Consider the following 20,160-nt stretch of genomic DNA (forward strand, 5'->3'; position numbering starts at 1 on the left):
CACCAGCCATAGCTGATTGGTCCAGGGGTGAGCATCTGACCCAAGCTGACCAATCACATGGTCTCTCCTGAGAGTGTGTGTGTGTGTGTTTAAGAGAAAATTGATTTCTGGGGTCGGCATTGTGGTATAGTTGGTAAGCCCGCATCCCATATGGGCACCAGTTCAAGTCCTGGCTGCCCCACTTCCTATCCAGCTCCCTGCTAATTTGCCTAGGAAGCAGCAGAAAATGACTTAAGTGCTTGGGCCCCTGCGCCCTCATGGGAGATCCAGATGAAGTTCCAGGCTCCTGGCTTCTGTCTAGACCAACCCTAGCTGTTGTGGCCATTTGGGGAATGAACCAGTGGTGGAAGATTCCCTCTCTCCCTCTCTCTGTATTATTCAAGTGAATAAAATAAATCTTTTTTAAAATGATATAAATTTATTTCACTTCTTTATTTGAAAGGCAAAGAGACAGAGACACAGAGACAGCAATAGAAAAATCCTCCATCCACTGGTTCACTCCCCAAATGCCCACAACATTCAGGGCTGGGCCAAGCTAAAGCCAGGAGTCTGGGACTCAATCCAGGTGTCCCACAGGGGTGGCAGGGACCCTAGCACTCGAGCCATCAACTGCCCCACTCCTGAGAATTTGGATTTGAAATTCAGGACAGCCGGTCAGTCTCTGAAATTGAGGGGATGTAAATGTTCACCTCTGCCAATGCACAGAAAGAAAGAAAAAAGCTGAGACAATGAAGCAGATCACAGAGAGATGGACATAGCAATGAAAAGAGGGCAGACATTTGACACAACACTTAAGACACCCATTGGTTGGGGTTGGCATTGTGGTGCAGAAGGTTAAGTCACCTGGGATGCCAGCATCCTATTATGGGCACCGGGACCATGTCTCAGCTGCTTGGCTTCCAATACAGTTCCCTGCTAGTGCACCTGGAAAAGTGGCAGGGAAGATGGTACAAGCCCTTGGGCTCCTGCCACCCATGTGAGAGACGTGGCTGGAGTTCTAGCTTCCTGGCTTCAGCCCAGCCCAGCCCCTGAAGAGTGAAATAGTGGATGGAAGATTCTCTCTCTCTCTCTCTCTCTCTCTGCCTTTCAGATAAATAAATAATTTTTTTAAAGAGCACTTCCTAGATTCTGTGTCTACTCTTCTATGTTAATACTATTTTTTTTTTTTGACAGGCAGAGTGGACAGTGAGAGAGAGAGACAGAGAGAAAGGTCTTCCTTTGCCGTTGGTTCACCCTCCAATGGCCGCTGCGACCGGCGTACTGCACTGATCCGATGGCAGGAGCCAGGTGCTTATCCTGGTCTCCCATGGGGTGCAGGGCCCAAGTTCTTGGGCCATCCTCTACTGCACTCCCTGGCCACAGCAGAGAGCTGGCCTGGAAGAGGGGCAACTGGGACAGAATCTGGCACCCCGACCGGGACTAGAACCCGGTGTGCCGGCGCCGCAAGGTGGAGGATTAGCCTAGTGAGCCGCAGCGCCCGCCCAGATAAATAAATAATTTTTTAAAGACACCAGTTGGGATGCCCACATTCTATAGCAGAGTGTTTGGGTCCTAGTCTCAGTCCCACTCTGATTCCAGCTACACCCTGGAAGGCAGCAGGCGATGGCCCAAGTACTTGGGCTCCTGCCACCCATGTTGGAGACCCCCACCTGCCCCAGCCATGACCATTGTGGGCACTTGGGAAATGAACAAGTGAGTGGGAGATCTCTTTCTCTTTCTGCCTTTCAGATTAAAATAAAAAACAGCAGGGCGGGCATCGTGGCACACTAAGGTAAGCCACATCCCATACTGGAGGTTTGAGTCCCGGCTACTCTGCACTTCCCTGGGAGGTACTTGAGGTCCTGCCACCCATATGGAAAACTGGATGGATTTCCTTGTTCTTGGCTTTGACCTGGCCTGGTCCCAGCTATTACAGGCATTTGGGGAGTGATCAACAGATGGAAAACCAATCTCTGTCTCTCTCTCTCTCTCCCTTTCTCTCTGTACTCTGCCATTCAAATAGATGATAAGTCTTTAAAATCCACACACCAAGAGACCAGTGAAAAGAGCCAGTTGTGTGGGTGGTGACAAAGTGAGAGCAGGAAAAGGCTGAGACCTCAGGAATGCAGGTCAGCACAGTCCCCGAGCTAGGTAGATGAACAGGCCATTCCTCACAGCGGTGGAGTTTCAGGCACCTGAAAAGAAGCCTCCTTCCTGCAGGTGGAGTGGGCCAGGCCCTGCTTCTGGCTTCCTTTGAGGCCATCAGCTTTGTGTTGCCTGCCTGCCGGCAGCCGGCACCTAAGAACTCCCCCCACCTGCCTGGGTTATGTCAGGACCAGCCATGCCAGGAGTTACCTGTTCCTGTGCAGCCATGGGGACTCCAGTGTCTCTGCTTTCCTGCCACTGGAAGCTACAGTCTCCTAAGTGTCAGAGGAGGGTTGTTCTCAGCTGCCAGCTGCTTCTGTGACCACCTTCCTAGCCATGTGTTCCCAGCCTGGGGGTGTGAGACTTGGCTGAGCTGCAGGTGGGTCCTAAAGTTCATGGCAATGCTCCGTGCTCCATCCCAGTTTTAAAATGGAAAATCCTACATGCCAGGGACCCTATCAGTCTCTGGAAGATGGAGTGAGTCACCCTAATTACATAGCCTCAAGGTCCTCAAAAAGAAAACCTGCCCAGTGTTGTGGCCCGAGGGTACCATCCCCAGCATGGGGACACCAGACCTCTGCACCCACCCTCCTGAGGATTTCCACACAACTGGGTGTTTGTGAAACTGGGTTCTGCAATTTTCACCTCTCTGCACAGCCCAGCAGGCAGGATGGCAGAGTCAGATTAAGAACCCAGATGCTGAGGCTGCCTGTTCACCCAGAGACCTTGAGCGAATGATCCGCCTCTCAGGGCCTTATCTGAAAAGTGATACCAAAAGTAGTGCTCCTCCCTCCTGATGCGGAGACCACGCCTGGGAGTTCCCCTCTGTCTTCCTGACCGAGTCAGCATGGGCTGTGTCACAGGGCACCTGTTCCCATGCAGCCCTGGGGCCATCCTGTCCCTCATTTACTGCCATCTGAGGTCCCCAGAGAGAATTTTTTTCTCTTGGTTTAAATTTTTAAAATATTTCAACTGCACCAAAGTTGGTGATTATTCTCATATTCTTACCCTGACTGGGTCATCGTCACCCCATCCTCCCGCTGGGGACCCTGAGTACAACCCAGGGTGCCAGTGGCACAGCCCAGACCCCGGACGGAGCAGTGAGAGGGCCCAGACTGCTTCAGACTTCCCCCAGCTCTGCTTCCCAGCCCAGACGCCAGAGGTTAGGCCTCAGACCAGGGCCTGGTCTCTCTCATTTCTGGGCTGTCTCAGCAGGGGCAAGTTCCTGGGGCCAGTTAGAAGGGCCTAGCAGGAAAAGGGCAAACAAAGGTTTCTGGTGGCTTGGTGTGGGTGGGGGACCTTGTGTCCCTGGTCCCCTGCCACTGTCAGCCTGGCCCTCAACCTGCCTTCTCAGCCAGACCCTTCCACCTGTCAGCCAGCGGTAAGGGACTGTCCCCAGCAAACGGCACATTTAGCATATGCATGCTGGGGGCAGCTTGCGAAGTCCCTGCAGCCAGCTCTCCCACCAGGCCACTGTCACCTGGGTGAGGTTTGTTTGCCCACAAAGGCCCGTGTGGAGTTCATTGCTGTTCACTCAGGGAGGTGTGTGCGCTGACGCGGGCTTCGTGTGTTCCGATGACAGCGGGTCCCGAAGCCCTGGTGCTGGGTTTCAGGTCCTCTGAGAGGAAAACCCCAGGAGTGCGTGGATGTCTCAGCACTTCCCCCTGGGCCAGCCACACCAGGCCAGTTCTCAAAGGCCTCTTGTGACTTGTCTTTGCTCTCATCTTTCCCCACTTTGATAAATGTCCTGGGATTAGCCCTTCTGTGTCTATTGGATGAGCAATTTGTGTCTGCCTGAGAAGCTACGTCTGAATAATATTTGGCACGAGCTGCAGAAATGTGATCCCCCGCATTCCCCTCCAGCCCATCTCTCTCCAGCCGACAGGGCTGCTCGGCTCTGCAGCTGGGGCCGGCAGCCTGAACAAGCTCGGAGGGTGGAGAGGTGTCACAGGTGGGACCAGGAGCCCAGAGGGGCAAAGCAGCCTTAGCAAATTGGCCCACAGATCTTGAGCCACTACAATAGTTCACAGCCCATGGTGGTCACCCCAGATCTGGGGACAGGAAAATCAGGGCCCCTGTGCAGTTCTGGGGGGTCACCTGGGGTCAGCAGAGGAGACTCAAGGGAGTCCAGGGATGGCAGTGGGGAGGTAGCATCTGCATACCAGTTCTGGGAGGGTGACCAGGACTGAGCTGCTGAGGTTTGTGTGTTTGCGGGGCGTGCGGATGGGCAGGGTTGGTGGGATGTAGCCAGGCGATGTTAAAGCTTCCTGATTCCCTCTGTGCAGGTAGCTCCCAGAACAGCGGAGGGTGGAGTGCGCAGCTGGGACCATCAGAGGGCTCTGTTGTGAGGCACTGAGGAGCCAGGGGAAACAGGAACCGGTGGGTGTGGGCTCTTCCAATCCTTCTGTAGGGCCTTCCCAGCATGCACTGCTCTTCCCATGGGGCCTGCATCACCTCTCCTTGTGCCCTACATCCCTTCTCCCTGGGCCCTGTTGCTCATGCCACTGTCCTTCCTCTGCCTCATCTGTCCTCTCCCCAAGCTAGGGATCCCCGTGTTCGGAACAGCAAGCACAGAGCGAGCAGGCACATGGCCACTGGCTTCTTAAGTAAAGGAATTAGAGAGAGAGGCTGGCAGCTGAGACCTCTGCAGTCACAGATTCACAAGGAGCTGACAAATGACGGGTCAGACATAATGATGCAGGCAATCAATCCAGGAGCAAGAACAAAGTCCCAGGAACACTGTGCTCAGACTCTGCCCTAGGCAAAGGGCTGCAGGTGACGCCAGCTCCCAGAGAGCTGCGCGCCTGTCCCACTGAAAGTCACATGGTGTTTCAGGTTTCCTCCCAGACGGTAAGCAGTTTTGGAATCTCTTTCTGTACCATACTCCACAGGATGCCATCTGTCCCCTCAAACAGAAAAACTCATGCACCTGTAAATGGGTGGGAACTGCTCATGCTCCAACAGAGGTGTAGACAGAGCGTGATCAAAGTGCAGAAAAGGAAGCGGTCAATTGCACTTGGAGGAGCAAGGATGGGTGACCTGAGACTTGCAACAAGGTCTGGAGATGCACCCGCACTTGACGCTTTTGCACTGGGTCCCCTTGTGGGGAAGGCTTGTGAGTGGGGAGCTGTGGATGACATGAGGCTGAGGCAGTATCTAGATCAGATTTTTGCCAGGCTGAAGCATGTGGGCTCAGGCCTGCAGGGGCAGAGGGCCCAGCACAGCTGTGTGCAGGAAGACATTCTGGCAGCAGCCAGTGGGGGGCGGGGTGCCGGGGTGGGAGAAGCTGGAGGCGGGGCAATCAGCCAGACAACCGTCGCCGGCAACCAGAGAAGGAGCCTCCTCTGAGCTCTGGCCGCAATGGCAGAAACATCTGTTCACCCCTCATCCCGCTGTCTCCGGCGGAGCTGTCTTTGGACGGCTGTCGGCCCCACAAGGCTGCAGGTGCCTTGACAGCAGAGACTGTTTGCTGCCTCTCGGGGGGCCCAGGCCTGACAGGGTTCTTGGCAGGTGCTCATTATGTCTTTGTGAAGTTCCTGAATAGAGCAGTGAAAAAAGGACAAGGGCTGTACAGAGAAGGGCACAGATTTCCAGGATAACATCCTGCTTAGCAAGTGCCGCTCCTAGGGCCTGCGCCTCGGAGCAGCTGTCGTCTGGTGTGTGTGCAGAAGTAGAGGCGTGTGCAGGCAGGGCAGGCGGGCCAACCGCAGCTCATTCTGGAAGGAGTGGGAAAGGCCGTCACTGTGTGTGTGTGTGTGTGTGTGTGTGTGTCTTGCGAGAGCGGTTGGTTTCCCAGAGAGACGTGGACAGGACAGGACACTTCACAATCTCTGCTGTTCTCAGGGCCTGAGGAAGTGTATGAAATTTCTCTTTTGGTTGCAAATAACAGAAACCCCACACGACTGAGTTTGGTGGAATTTTTATTGGTCCGTAAGATACAATCAGGGACAGCCAGAACCAGGGATTCCAACGTTGCCAAAGTCTCTTTCCATCTCTAACTTCTGCTTTTCTCTCCCTACGCCCAACCTCATTCTCCCAGGTGCTTCCTCCATGGGCTAGAAACACGGTGCCAGGGGCCTGGCGCTCACTGCTGAGAGCGTTCTCCGCCAGAGAGGCACCAGAGACTTCCTTTCCTGTGTCCCAGTGTCAGAGATCCCAGACCCCAGGAATGGAGTCTGGCTCTGCTCGTCTCAGGAGCCTGCCGCTGGCCCAAGATTAAACACAGCAGCTACGGAAGCAGAGTTACATAAAGGGGAAATAGCTTCCACTAAAATCTCATAGTTAAAATGGAAACAAGGGCACTTCCCAGAGGCAGAGCCAATAATAATAATAATAGTCCGAGTCCTTTGCATATGGTAATTATTTCAATCAGGTACTCTGTGTTACCCTTGAAAATGATACTGAGGGAAATCAAGGTGCAGAGAGATTCAAGTCACTTGCATCGCTCACTCAGCTAAGAAATGGCTGGGATTCTATAAACGGCTGGCTAATAAATGAGTAGGCAGAGTTGGACCCAGGATTTGAATGCATTCATTGTAGCTCCAGACTCTGTCTTCCTGTTATCTTACAGGGCCTACTCACATGGAAAGTTAGGAAGCGAGGTGTATGTGGAGAAGGGACATAAATAACTTCTCCCGGGAAGATCCAAGGGCTGGACAGGGGGATTCTGTGGATGGGACTGACACTGACACAGTGTCACCATGAGAACTGGGAGTAAGAATCCCTACCACCCATCAGTCTCCCTGGGTTTATCTGAAAAGAGATATTTCATTTTGACTTCATCTTTCTTCTACCTTAACTTACTTAAATTAGAACTTGGTGAAGCCAAAAAAAAAAAAAAAAAGCAAATGAAAGAACACTAAGGCTTCCTGTTAGCCTATTAAACATTTGAGTGGTGGGGGTGGGGGTGCCATAGGTTAAGCTGCTGCCTGGAGGGCCCCCATCCTGTATCACAGTGCCACTGTCACAGTCCCATCCTCATTTATGATCCAGCTTCCTGCTAATGTGCACCCTGGGATGCAGCAGGTGATGGGTCCCTGCCACCCACATGGGAGACTGGATGGAACCTTGGCTGCTGTGGGCAAGTGGGGAGTGAACCAGCAAACAGAATCTCTCTCTTCTCTCTCTATCAGACAGATAAATAGATACAGATGTCCGTAGAGCTAGATATACAAACTAGGTATCTGTATTTCTATTTCTAAGATATAACTATATCTTTATTTTTTAAAAGATTTATTTATTTGAAAGTCAGAGTTACACAGAGGAGAGGCAGAGGAAGAGAGAAATAGAAAGGGAGAGAGAAAGAGGTCTTCCATCCGCTGGTTCACTCTCCAGATGACCGCAACAGCTGGAGCTGGGCAGATCTGAAGCCAGGAGCTTCCTCCGGGTCTTCCCATGCAAGTGCAGGGGCCCAAGGACCTGGGCCATCTTCCACTGCTTTTCCCAGGCCATAGCAGGGAGCTGGATTGGAAGTGGAGCAGCCAGGACTTGAACCAGTGCCCACATGGGATGCCGGCACTGCAGGCTGTGGCTTTACCTGCTATGCCACAATGCTGGCCTCTATATCTATATTTGTATATTTTATATATATTTTTTTCTGCCTCTCAGATAAAAATTAAAAGCTAAAAACATTTTTAAAATGTAGGCAGTAGCCGGCGCCGCGGCTCACTAGGCTAATCCTCCGCCTAGCGGCGCCGGCACACCGGGTTCTAGTCCTGGTCGGGGCACCGGATTCTGTCCCGGTTGCCCCTCTTCCAGGCCAGCCCTCTGCTGTGGCCAGGGAGTGCAGTGGAGGATGGCCCAGGTGCTTGGGCCCTGCACCCCATGGGAGACCAGGAAAAAGCACCTGGCTCCTGGCTCCTGCCATCGGATCAGCGCGGTGCGCCGGCTGCAGCGCGCCGGCCGCGGCGGCCATTGGAGGGTGAACCAACGGAAAAAGGAAGACCTTTCTCTCTGTCTCTCTCTCTCTCACTGTCCACTCTGCCTGTTAAAAAAAAAAAAAAAATGTAGGCAGTAGTGTAATAGCCATAGTAGCAGGGAGGGGAAATGGCTTGCATTGTTCTAAATGGCTGGTGACAGGATTAAGTGGCCCAAACTAAGAAAAACAATTCATTAGATCTCAATGGGTCAAGAGCTACAAAAGCTGTCTTTACCTTTGACCGAGTAATCTCACTCTTTAGAAACAGCTTGTGGAGTTACAAAATAAGACCCAATCAATGCTGTGTGTGAGAGATGCATCTAAAATAGTGTTCCTCAGAAATGCTGGGGGGAAAAAAGTGTAGGAAAAAGTAGAAAACAAAAGCAAACACCATGCACACAAATACTAGCAAGGAGAAAATAGGAGTTAGCGTCAGAACAAGGTTGAGCTCACAATGTTGCATCCACTCATTCACTGAAACAGAATGCTACAGAGGCTAGCGGCAGTCACACGCTAAAATTTATTTGAGAGGCAAGGCAACCGATCGGGATCGGCACCCCTTACCAGAGTATGGCCCCCAACAGCAAGTAACACAGCATTTTATAGAATTCTGTCCACTAGGGCTCACAATTTTGAAACTTCTTGTCATGCAGTTACCAGGCCCAGGATGTAGTTGTAAGATAAACGTGGCGAGGCACATTTCTCTAATCTTAGGCAGGGGTTGGGCCTTTTCTCGGTTCTTGAATTGGCCCCAAACATCAGTCCCTGGACTTTGCCCCACACAGTTTCACAAGATAGATGTTAGCAAGCAAGCAGGCAAGACTGATCTTTACAGAAGCGGGAAATCATGCAGTTAGCTTTTAGCCACACTTACTCCATTTTGATTTTAACTCTACAACACAAAATTGGACAAAAGTTATCACAATAATTACAATAAGGGCTGGAGAGCTGTCATAAATATTTATGCACAAAATAATATAGCATCAGAATTATGAAGCAAAAAGACATGGGAAAATGAATGGAAATACTATAGAAAAAAAACTCAGTTCACCTCTCTTAGCTTATGACTGATCAACAAATCATACAATAAGTAAGAATATAGAGGACTTGATTTGTATATTAGCAAGTGAGTTGAAAGATCTCAAACTCCATACTTGACAACCTAGAATATCCTAGCTTGGTAAGTGAATTGGATCATATATTTACAAATGACCACATGTAAGGCCACAGATAAAATAAAACAAATGCAAACTTCTATGTATTTCACAAAGTAGAATGAGGGGCTAGCATTTGACCTGGCTGTCAAAACGCAGCTGGGATACCCTCATTCCATATTGGAGCTCCTGGGTTTGGGTCCAGACTCTGATCCCAATTCAACTTCCTGCTGGTGCATGCTGTGGGAGGCAGCAGGTGACTGCTCAGGTAGTTTGGGTTCCTGCCTCTCGTGTGGGAGACCCAGATGTCGTGGCCTGCTCCTGGCTTCAGCCTGACCCAGCACCAGCCATCTGTGGAATGAACCATTAGATGGAAGGCTCTCTCTCTCTCTCTGCCTCTCTGTAACTCTGCCTTTGAAATAAAATAGATAAATATTTTTTTAAAAGATCTGTGGGATGAGGATCTCTTTCTCTCTCTCTCCCTCTCTCTCTCTCTCTGCCTTTCAAGTAATATGAATAGGTAAATAAACACTTTTTTTTTAGGAAATGGAATGAGTCAGATAACATTCTCTGATTGTAATGCACTAAAACTAAAAATGATAGCAAAAATAGACAGTGAAAAGTAATAGAAAGGTGGAAAATTAGGCAAACTCTCCCCATATCTGAATGGAATTATTCAGCCTCTCAGAAGGAAGGCAACTCTGACACGTGCTACTACATGGATGAATCTTGAGGATGTCACAGTAAGCGAAATATGCCAGTCACAATGACACAATATTGTGTGATTCCATTTATATGAAGTCCTACAAGCAGTCAAACTCATAGAAACAAGATGTAGAATGGTGGCCGCACACATAGGGGTAGGGAAAATGGGGACAGAGATTTAGTTTCACAAGATGAAAAAATTCTGGCGGTTGATTGCACTATAATGTGAATCTACTAAACATGACTGAACTGGACACATCAGCGTTATTGATAATTGAGCACTGATACAGTTTGTGTTATATATATTTTACTACAACTTTAAAAACTATACCTAGAAATTAATTATTAATTTCAAAATGCAAAATTAATTAATTTTCAAAGGGCAGAATATCTTCTAAGAAAAATGATGGTTTCCATGGAAGTAATGCAAAAGACAAGTCAAAGGATCGGGCAGTCTTCCAGTTCTTGGCCATATTCCTTTCACCTTTGCTAAGGATTCAAAGGGATAGACTCTGAAGAGTGCACTGACTTATTATCCAACAACAACAAGGAACGCTGCCTTTCTTCCTACGTTTATTTAACAAGTATGAGTGCTAGATCCTGGAGCTATCAAAAAGGGCCAAGTTGGTCCCTCCTACAGGGAGCAACAGCCTGGGAGAAGGCAAGGCCGTGGGGTGACGTGAACTTGAACCCAGGGGCTAGGCCGGACCCACGTCTAAGGGGTTACTGGAGCCCTGGGATGGGGAGAAGAAGGGGAAGAGGCCGTACCAGGGACAGGATATGGAGCTGGCCTTTCGTGGAGAAGCTGAGATTTCGCCGGAGAGAAGGGCTGCAAAGGGCACCGCAAGAGGAAAGGCACAGAGCACTCCCCCTACGAATTCTGTTGCACCACCACCCACTTCAGGTGGCAGGAGGGGGCCAGGGAGCCTCGGCTGGCCACAGGGTAGGTCCTTCTCCTTTCGAACACCTTCCGTTGCCTAGGTTCTTCATTACCTGGTTGTGGCTTCTTGTGATTGTAGGTAAGTCATTTCCCCTCTCTGAGACTCAGTTTCCTCCTCTACAAAATGGAACCCATAATGCCCCCCATTTTCCATGAGACACAGATGTGACGAACCATGCTAAGTGTTTAGAGCCTCTGAATACTCAGCTCACGGGGAATGCAGGGCTGTTGCACCTGTTTTGTTGACAAGGGCGATTTCTCCAACTCAACTCCATCCCTTGTCCTCTGGATTCTCTGCACACCCAGGCACCAAGGTATCGACTCCCTGAAGAAAGGGACGCACCATTTAATCAGAAAGAAGGAGGACTCCTTGGCTTCGGACTCACAGCTGCAGCATGGTGCCAACCGCTGTGCCACCAACGCCCCAGGCCTCAACAGGGGCCAGGTGCTCTGTAGCAGCAGCAGCAACCTCATAGTCTCTGATGGATGCTGGAGCTCTTTGCACCTGGAAGACAGCAGCCTTCCTGCGCCCTAACTTGATCAACTAACGTATTCATCCATGAAGGACGTGTCAGCACACACGCACAAACCGCCTGGGAGGAAAGTACAAAATGCAGTAGGAGCATCTAAGCCTCCCTGGTCTGGAGCTGGACTTGGAGCCATCAGCAGGGAGGCACATGCGTCGGGGAAGACAGAATGGCCTTCCGGGCTCCAGCAGCTTCTGGGAAGGCTGAGGCACTGTTTCCCAGAAGGCTGTGCCCAGTGCCCGAAACGCAGCAACTCCGCCTCCTCCCGCTCCGCCTCAGCCCTCCCAGCCTTAAATCATCGGGCAGAGCTTGCTCCCTAAGGAACCCTGAGACTCCCACAGTCCCGGCGGGAGCAGTAATGGAGCAGGGATTAGGAGCTGACTGAGGCACAGCCCTGGTTTTCTATTCTTAACTCCTCAGCTTTTACGGAGCTGCATTGAAAAAGCCCACACACGGAAAGCATGGTGGGTGCAACTGACTCACGTCTCGGGAGGCGGGGGGTAAAAGTCGTTAGAGCCCCAAGTCATCGGTGACGTTAGAATGAATTCCAGATGGCTTGGAGATTTGAATGTGAAATATAGAACCATAAAAATAGGATAAGAAAAAAAAGCGGCGAATATTCATTTTGAAAGAGAAGGGGGAATACAGAAGGCCATGCTAAGTTTAACAGCAAAAAGCAAATAACAAACAAAAGAACAGAGGAGTCGTGGGCCAGAAAACTGCTTCATAAATAGCAAGGTTAAGAAAAAACTGGAAAGTTAGAGTTAATGGATACAGGGAGCCGAGGCCCCGGGGCCGTGTGCTGGGAGTTGGGGAAAGGGGCAGGGGATAATTGGACAATTGCAGCTACATCTGCAGGATCTGAGGCAGCCCTCCCCTCCTCCTCCTCCTGACCCCGGCTGGCATCTGCCAGCTGCAGGGGGAGCTTGCTCCAGACCAAACTGCTGAGTGCCCCAGGCCACAGCTGACTCCCCACACGGAGAGAGAATGGCCGTCCCCAAAACAAAACAGGTCTGTCCTCTTTTTCCAGGATAAATGTTCCCTGTGCATACGTTTCCTGTGCATACCCAACCAGCACATGCTAACGCTCCCACTAAACTACCATACGTGGGACCGGCGCTGAGGCATAGCAAGTAAAGCCACTGCCTGTGACGCTGACATCCCATATGGGCGCTGGTTCCAGTCCCAGCTGCTCCACTTCCCATCCTGCTCCCTACTAATGTGCCTGGGAAAGCAGCAGCTGGTGACCCAAGTCTTTGGGCCCCTGCACCTGTGTGAGAGACCCAGAAGGAGTTCCAGGCTTCTGGCTTTTATCTTGCCCAGCCCTGGCTAAAATTGTGGATACCTGGGGAGTGACCCGGCCGATGGCAGACTCTCTGGCTCTCGCTCTCTTTGTTGATCTTTCAAATATTGTTTTTTACATCCACTGTTCAAGACCACCCCCAAATACACAACTTTGGCCTAAGAATTATTGAGCAGAAGGCAACTGAGACGAGTTCAATACAAGAAGGTAGCTTGCCTTCCCCTGTTTGTCTAGAAGCAGGACATAGATTTATGGAGACAAAGGTACCTTCCTCCTGCTGTCTGCCAGGGAGGGCAAAGGTTAACATCAAAGCCAACATTAGAACTCAGCAGGTTGGACACAGCGCCAGAGGAATTACCTGCCAGGCTCCACCAGCCAGCCCATACCTGCCATTTTTACACCCCCATAATTTGATGCCAAAGAGACTCAAAATCCCTTCTTTTGTCTTGTCACTGTTCTTTGTGGAGCTGTTGTATAAGCTAGGATCCAAAACCACACCTTTGAAAATTACTGATTCTCTAGGTGTCTCCAATGTTTATATGAAATATACCTATTAATAAGTTTCTGAATATTTTTCTTTTAAATCTGTTTTTTTTTTTGTTACAGGAGTCTTTTCCAACTAAGAACTTACTAATGTTGAGGAAAACAATTATTTTTCCTCCCACTGTCAGAGAAACTAAAACCTAAGAAAAAGAGTAAGTACTAACAAAACAAGGCGTTAGAGCAAATGCAATGAATATCTTCACAAGATATGCGAAAAAATATTCCACATGATAAAAAGAACCACGCAGAGATTTCAGCCCTTTAGAATTTGGTTTTCCAAATAAAAATGCAATGGGCTGAAGAACAAAATACATGTAGTTGAAGGGTAAGTAATAGAGTTGAAAGATCAGACTGAGAAATTCTCCTGTGATTCAGTTCGAAAGCATAGACGGAAAGGGGCAGGCGCTCACCACAGTGGTTCAGAGGCTGCGTGGGCTGTCCACTCCCCATATGCGAGTGCCTTGGTGGAGTCCTAGCTCCTCCGCTTCTGATCCAACTTCCTGCTGATGCATGCCCTGGGAGGCAGCAGATGATGGCTCAAGTACTTGGAGACCTGGATGAAGTTCTGGGCTCCTGGCTTCAGCTGGCCCAGCCCCAGCTGTTGTGGGCATCGGGGAGTAGACCAGTGGATGGGAGGTCTCTCTGTCTCCCCTCTCTCTCTCTAGGAGCCTCTGCTCCTAGGGGAACCAAAGAAATGAAGGGGAAAATACAGACATTAACCATGGATATTTTCTAGAGATGAAAAAATATATAGGGTTTCAAATGGAAAGGGTCCACTGAATGCCAAGAATAAACAAACAAACAAAAAAATCCGCCTAGATTAATTATGATCCAATTTCAGAATCCCAAGCATAAAGGAAATACCAAGTAATCTTTTTTCCATCGTTTTACATTTATAAGTGCATTTTTCTAGGAATAGGATCCAGAACAATCATCCAGCTCTCAAAAGAGCAACCAAAAACGAAGTCTAGGAAGCACCACCTCTATGACAGCCGCTTTTCCAAATGGTGCATAGAAAGGTGGCTCAACTTTGAAGAAATCCCTTCCCCTGGAGGTTGTTCCACATCTGGTCCCGTTCACACTGGTCCTCTCCCCCCTTCCTCTGCACACACTTGGAGAAGAAAAGTTTAGCCAAACTCAAAGCCAGACCGTGCTTTGATTGTACTTTCTGCTTTCTGGGAGAAACATCTGCAGAGGTTTCCCCTCTGGAATGTGCCTGTTTTTAGAAGTCTCTAAGGCTCAAGAATGCTAGTGTTGGCTGCATGCTTGAAGATCTAGCCAGGGAGATGGTTGGGGGCTGCGGGCTCTGAGTGTGGGGGCCGTGCGGAGATGGCACATCTCCGTGTACAAGGCCAGGAGCGGGGCACGGGAGACCTGAGTAGGAGCCCTGGCTCCACTGCTTCCCACTGCGGCATCTCTGCAGGTCACTTTCACTTTCTGAGACTCTGTTTCCCAGTCAATGCAAGAGGAGAGCGCACTGGTTCTGCCTCTCAGGGTGGCCATGAGGCTACCACAGCAAGACAATGAAGATCTCTCTGAGGCTGCAGGCTCTCACCCAAGGGTTACATATGCAAATACCTTTGAGGGTCAGACTGGTGATGCAGCTTTATGAAGTTGGCAGTGTAGAACAATAGGGAATGGTGGAGACCCTGGCCTAACAAAGCATGCCTAGGGGCCAAATTTGGCCCTGGGTCATCAGCTCTAAACAAAACTAAGAATAATTAGAGCATTTGCAAGGCAGTTAAATAGAGAGGGGGAGAGACAGAGAAAAAGAGGCCTTCTATCTGTTGGTTCACTCCCCAAATGGCTACAATGTCTGGGCTGTGCCAGGCCAAAGCCAGGAGCCAGGAGCTTCTTCGGGGTCTCCCATGTGGGTGCAGGGGCCCAAGGACTTGGGCCATTTTCCACTGCTTTCCCAGGCCACAGCAGAGAGCTGGATGGGAAGTGAGCAGCCGGGACTTGAACCAGCACCCATATGGGTTGTCAGCACTGCAGGCGGTGGTTTTACCTGTTATGCCACAGCGCCGGCCCCGGAAATACAGTGTTTACACATGAAATTACTTACGTTAAGATGAGTTGATCCTGGAGCAGGGCTGGCCCCTAATCTAATCTTACTGGCTATGCAAAGACACAGGCATCCACAGGGACACCTCCTGTACAGATAGAGGCCCAGATGGCAGTAACCCATCTACAAGCCAAGAAATGTCAGGGGTCATAGACCAAGAGCCAGGAGAGAGGCTGGGGACAGATTCTCCCTCACACTCATCAAAAGGAGCCAAACCTGGGGTGGGCGTTTGGCCTGGCAGATATTCACTGCTGCTCAGGAGGCCGGCAGCCTGGGTTCAATTCCCGGCTCCAGCTCCAGATGCCAGCTTCCTGCCAATGTGCCCTCTGGGAGGCAATGATGATGGCTCAAGTAGCTGCTACCCAGGTGGGAGCCTGGGATTGAGTTCCTGCCTCTGGGCCTCTTCCTGGCCCAGCTCCAGCCATTGAAGGTATTTGGGGAGTGAACTATAAGATGTGAATTTTCTTCCCTTGCCCCCCATTTCTCTACCTCTCTGCTCTGTAAATACACAAATAAATAAAATTTAGGAAAAAGCATTAGGGGACGGCATTTGGCACAGTTAATAGTCACTAGCAGGGTGCCTGGTTTGGGTCTTTCTCCCTCGCCTTCTGATCCCCTTCCTGCTAAGGTGCACGGCAGGAGGCAGTGGTTGCTCAAGCACTGGGGGCCCTGTCACTCTCCTGAGACCCAGATCGAGTTCCTAGCTGTTGCAGATATTTGAGGAGCAAACCAGCAGATGGAAGATCTCTCTCCATCTGTCTGTCTGTCTCTGTCTCTCTCTCTCTCTCCCTGTCTCTCTGCCTTTCAAACAAAATGAAAATTGACTTTTTATAATGGAATGGGGAACAACTTGCTTTCAGAATTTCAGGCTCCAGAACTGTGAGAGGCCTAATCTCTTTTCTAATTTTAATGGGACACTCAACCAAATGCCCAGTCCTTGTGTTTTTGTTTTTTAAATTTTACTTTTTTTTTTTTTTTTGAAAGACGAAGTAACAGAGAGAGAAAGATAGAGACAAAGAGATCTTCTATCTAATGTTTTACACCCCAAATGCTGCAGCAGCCAGAGCTGACCCAGGCCAAAGCCAAAGCCCTGAATTCCACGCAGGTCTCTGTGAGGGTGGCAGGAAGCCGAGAGCTCGGGCCTCATCTGCTGCCTCCCAGGCTCTCTGGCAGAAAGCTGAATCAGAAGCAGAGGCAGGCCTTGGGCTCAGACACTCCAGTATGGGATGCAGGCATCCCTCGCAGTGGCGTAACTGTTGGGCCACAGAGCCTGCCCTGCAAGAAGGAAGTTCTGCTGTTTTGAGCCACAGGGTCTGTGATACAGACGTGCACCGTGTAACTGTTTTGACCAAAGACATACCGCATACATGATGGTGGTCCCATCAGATTATTGTGGAACAGGATAGACCCCTATTCCCTAGTGAAACCTTAGTCGTGTTTTTTTTCTTTTTTAATATATAATTTTTATTTATGTGAAAGGCAGAAAGAGAGAGAGAGAGAGAGAGAACTCCCATCTACTGGTTCACTCACCAAATGCTCACAATTGCCAGAACTGGGCCAGGCTTAGGCCAGGAGCCAGGAATTCCATCTTCCCACACGGGTGGCAGGGACCCAACCCATCACCTGCCACCTCCCAGGGTGCACATTAGCAGGAAGCTGGAATCAAGAGTGGAGCAGGACTCGAACCCAGGCACTCTAAAACACTTGCCCCGGCACAAAGCCACGCAGGTGTAAACAAAGCCACCGGGCTGCCTGTTGTATGAAAGCACAGCACGTGCGGTTCCATACGGGACACAATCCTTGGATGATGGAGTGTTACTGGTTTATGGGTTTACTATGCTATGCTTTTCCCTGTTATTTTAGAGCGCAGTCTTTTATCCTTACAAGAAAGGAAATTCGGCGGAAAGAGCGCGTGCCAGGTGCCGGCGGCGGCAGCCTCACACCACCTCTCTGATTGCATCCGGAGGCCACGACGTCAAGCGGTTGACCTATACCATCCAGGCCTGTTGTAAATGCACTCTATGATGTTTGTGCAATCACGGAATTGCCCAATGGCACATTTCTCTGCGCTATCGTTAAGCCACAGGCGACTGGCTTCTCACCTGCCCTTCTCTGCACACGGCCCTGCCACCTCAGCCCTTTCCTGTCACCCCCTGCTCAGAGTGGACCCCTCCCTTCCTTCCTTCCCTGTCCCTGGCCTCATCACCCAATATACCAGTCTCTTTGACTTTCTTTCCTTTCAAATGATAAAACCACCTTTCTAATCAAAGCTGTATTGTGGAGGCAGCCCAGCTCCCCACAGGTGGTAGAAATAGACAAAGGCTGATCACATGTGGGAAACCCTAGAAGGCGATGGCTCAGATTCACCCTGAGAGAGCGCTCCGTGGGGAGCAGAGCTGGCAGGTGAGCCCCCCACCAAGGATCCTCCCTGAGTGGCCCACCCTTTGTGGCAACACAAAGTGCCCATTTATCCCCTGTCTTGGGAGGAAGTGAGGGTCCTCCCGGGGGCGTGTTATTGCCAATTTGTCAATCACTGGGTGGAATTGTAAGGTCATAGCAGCCCCCTCAAAGATCTCTGGCATCCAGTGGGAAGGGAGGGTCCCAGGCCAGAGTCTGAACAGGGTTTGTTCTGACCTGGGCAGGGCAACCTGCTCAGCAGGCTGTGTTCTTGCTACTCTGGAATACGGCTGCCTCCCGAAAGGAGATTGGGCTTACGAAGTGGAAAGTGTCCAAAGACACCTGTCAACGCCTCATCGGCACACCTCCTACTCCCACACCTGGACCCCCCTCAAAACCCAGCGAGCTTAAGACATTCATGGCTTGGGATGCTGGGATGCTGGCATCCCATACTGGAGTCCCTGGGTTCAAGTCCCAGCTCTGCTCCCAATTCCAGCTTACTGCTAAAATGCACCCTGGGAGGCAGCAGGTGGTGGCCCAAGTACTTAAGTCCCTGTTACCCGCATGGGAGACCCAGACTGAGTCCTGTCCTCCCAGTTGTGTGTGGCCCAGTCCCAGCTGTTGTAGGCATTTGCAGAATGAACCAGAGGAGGGAAGACCTCTGTCTCTCTGCCTTTCAAATAAACAAAAGACAAAACAAAATCCACCTTCCAGTGTTTGAAAACAAAGCTTGGCAGCCACAGAAAACCTTCGTAGTGGATAGAAGCGGAGCCCAACAGATTCAACACCAGGTTCTGTTGCCTAGAATGGCTCACTCTCCTCCCCAGCCCAGCGCTTCCTAGGTGAGGAGGCAGAGTTCAACAAAAGGAGCACACTTCCCTCTGGAGTAAGGGGCTTACAAGAAATGCCCACTCTGACCACTGAAAGCCCGGGTCCTGCTCCAGTTCCCACCACTGGCTTTCTGTACAGCTTCTCTAAGCTTCCACTTACTTTCGCCCTTGTAAAATAAGGATTATCATTCCTGATACGTAAGGTTGTGTAAAATTAAGTAAAACCATGCATGCATGCTTCCTAGCTTTCATTAACTAAGCTGCTAACCTGCTGGGGAAAAGGGCTTCTAAACAGTTTTTGATTTCCCCTTTTCTTAGAAATTTCTGGGGCCAGCACTGTGGCATAGTGGGTAAAGCTGTCACCTACAGTGCTGGCATCCCACTTGGGAACCGGTTTGAGTCCTGGCTGCTCCACTTCCGATCCAGCTCTCTGCTATGGCCTGGGAAAGCAGTAGAAGATGGCCCAAGTCCTTGAGCCCCTGCACCTGCGTGGGAGACCTGGAAGAAGCTCTGCCTCCTGTAGCTCCGGCTGTTGCAGCCATCTGGGGAGTGAACCAGTGGATGGAAGACCCCTCTGTCTCTGCCTCTGGCTCTCTGTAACTCTGCCTTTCAAATAAATAAATAAATCTTAAAGAAAAGACAAGAAATGCTCTCCTCTCTGGCTGTCAGGTTACTTTTCCCCTCTCATCACTTCCTGCCCCAGCACCTGGAGTGGTCTCCCAGGTGCCTGCTTTTCAAATCTCCAAGGCAAGCAGCGTCACCTAGGAGCTTGCTGGAAATGCTCAATCCCAGGCCACAACCCCGGATCCAGTGATCTGAATCAGTGCTTTCATGAAATCCCCAGATTTCCTCATACACATTAAAGTTTGACAAGTTCTAGGTCAGCTCTTGCTTCTTTTGTTCGCACCAAATAGCACTGGACTTCAGTAATTCATGCCAACAATAGGGGTTTCCCCTCAGTAAATTATAAATGGCACACTAATCTGCTTAACTGTGCCACTGAAAATCACAACAAATCATAATAAAAATTTAAAAAAAAAAAACACTAGCGGGGCCAGTGCCGTGGTTCACTTGGCTAATCCTCTGCCTGCGACACCAGCATCCAATATGGGCGCCGGGTTCTAGTCCCGGTTGCTCCTCTTCCAGTCCAGCTCTCTGCTGTGGCCCGGGAAGGCAGTGGAGGATGGCCAAAGTGCTTGGGCCCTGAACCCGCATGGGAGACCAGGAAGAAGCACCTGGCTCCTGGCTTCGGATTGGTGCAGCACCGGCCGTAGTGGCCATTTGGGGGGTGAACCAATGGAAGGAAGACCTGTCTCTCTCTTTCTGTAACTCTATCTTTCAATTAAAAAAAAAAAAAAGAGTTGTTAATCAACTCTTGCACATAATAAAATAAACACTAGCATTATCTAATAAGAGTTTAGTCCTCTGGTATATTTATGAGACCTTTTTATACCCACATAATCTGAACTGATCCTAAAATATAGAGTAGTTACCTTCCATCAGAGTGTTTGACTGAGTAGACAAATGACTGACTCAATGCCCGGGGGGCTGTTTGGTGGAGAGAATTTGAATTCTAAGAGGGTTTGGGGGTCCCATCAATGAAGAGTTCTGTTCCTGTGCTAGGAAGAGATATCAGAAACAATAATGGCCTAAAT

At 50.1% G+C, this 20,160-nt stretch overlaps 1 long non-coding RNA gene across 2 annotated transcripts in view; it reads left to right on the forward strand.

Annotated features, from left to right (window-relative positions):
* The window catches only part of LOC138844506 (uncharacterized), a 35,578-nt gene extending 16,426 nt beyond the window's left edge, over positions 1-19,152 (forward strand). The window contains exons 1-4 of one of the 2 annotated variants that reach the window (XR_011380393.1): positions 11,570-11,831; positions 13,277-13,365; positions 17,142-17,286; positions 18,824-19,152. This is a non-coding gene — a long non-coding RNA (uncharacterized lncRNA). Of the gene's footprint in view, positions 1-11,569; positions 11,832-13,276; positions 13,366-17,141; positions 17,287-18,823 lie in introns of those variants that run through there. The other variant, XR_011380392.1, reaches the window with a different exon arrangement.
* Positions 19,153-20,160: the final 1,008 nt, after the last annotated feature.

The sequence above is a fragment of the Oryctolagus cuniculus genome, chromosome 1, assembly GCF_964237555.1.
Source record: "Oryctolagus cuniculus chromosome 1, mOryCun1.1, whole genome shotgun sequence".
In the NCBI taxonomy this organism is placed as follows: domain Eukaryota; kingdom Metazoa; phylum Chordata; class Mammalia; order Lagomorpha; family Leporidae; genus Oryctolagus; species Oryctolagus cuniculus.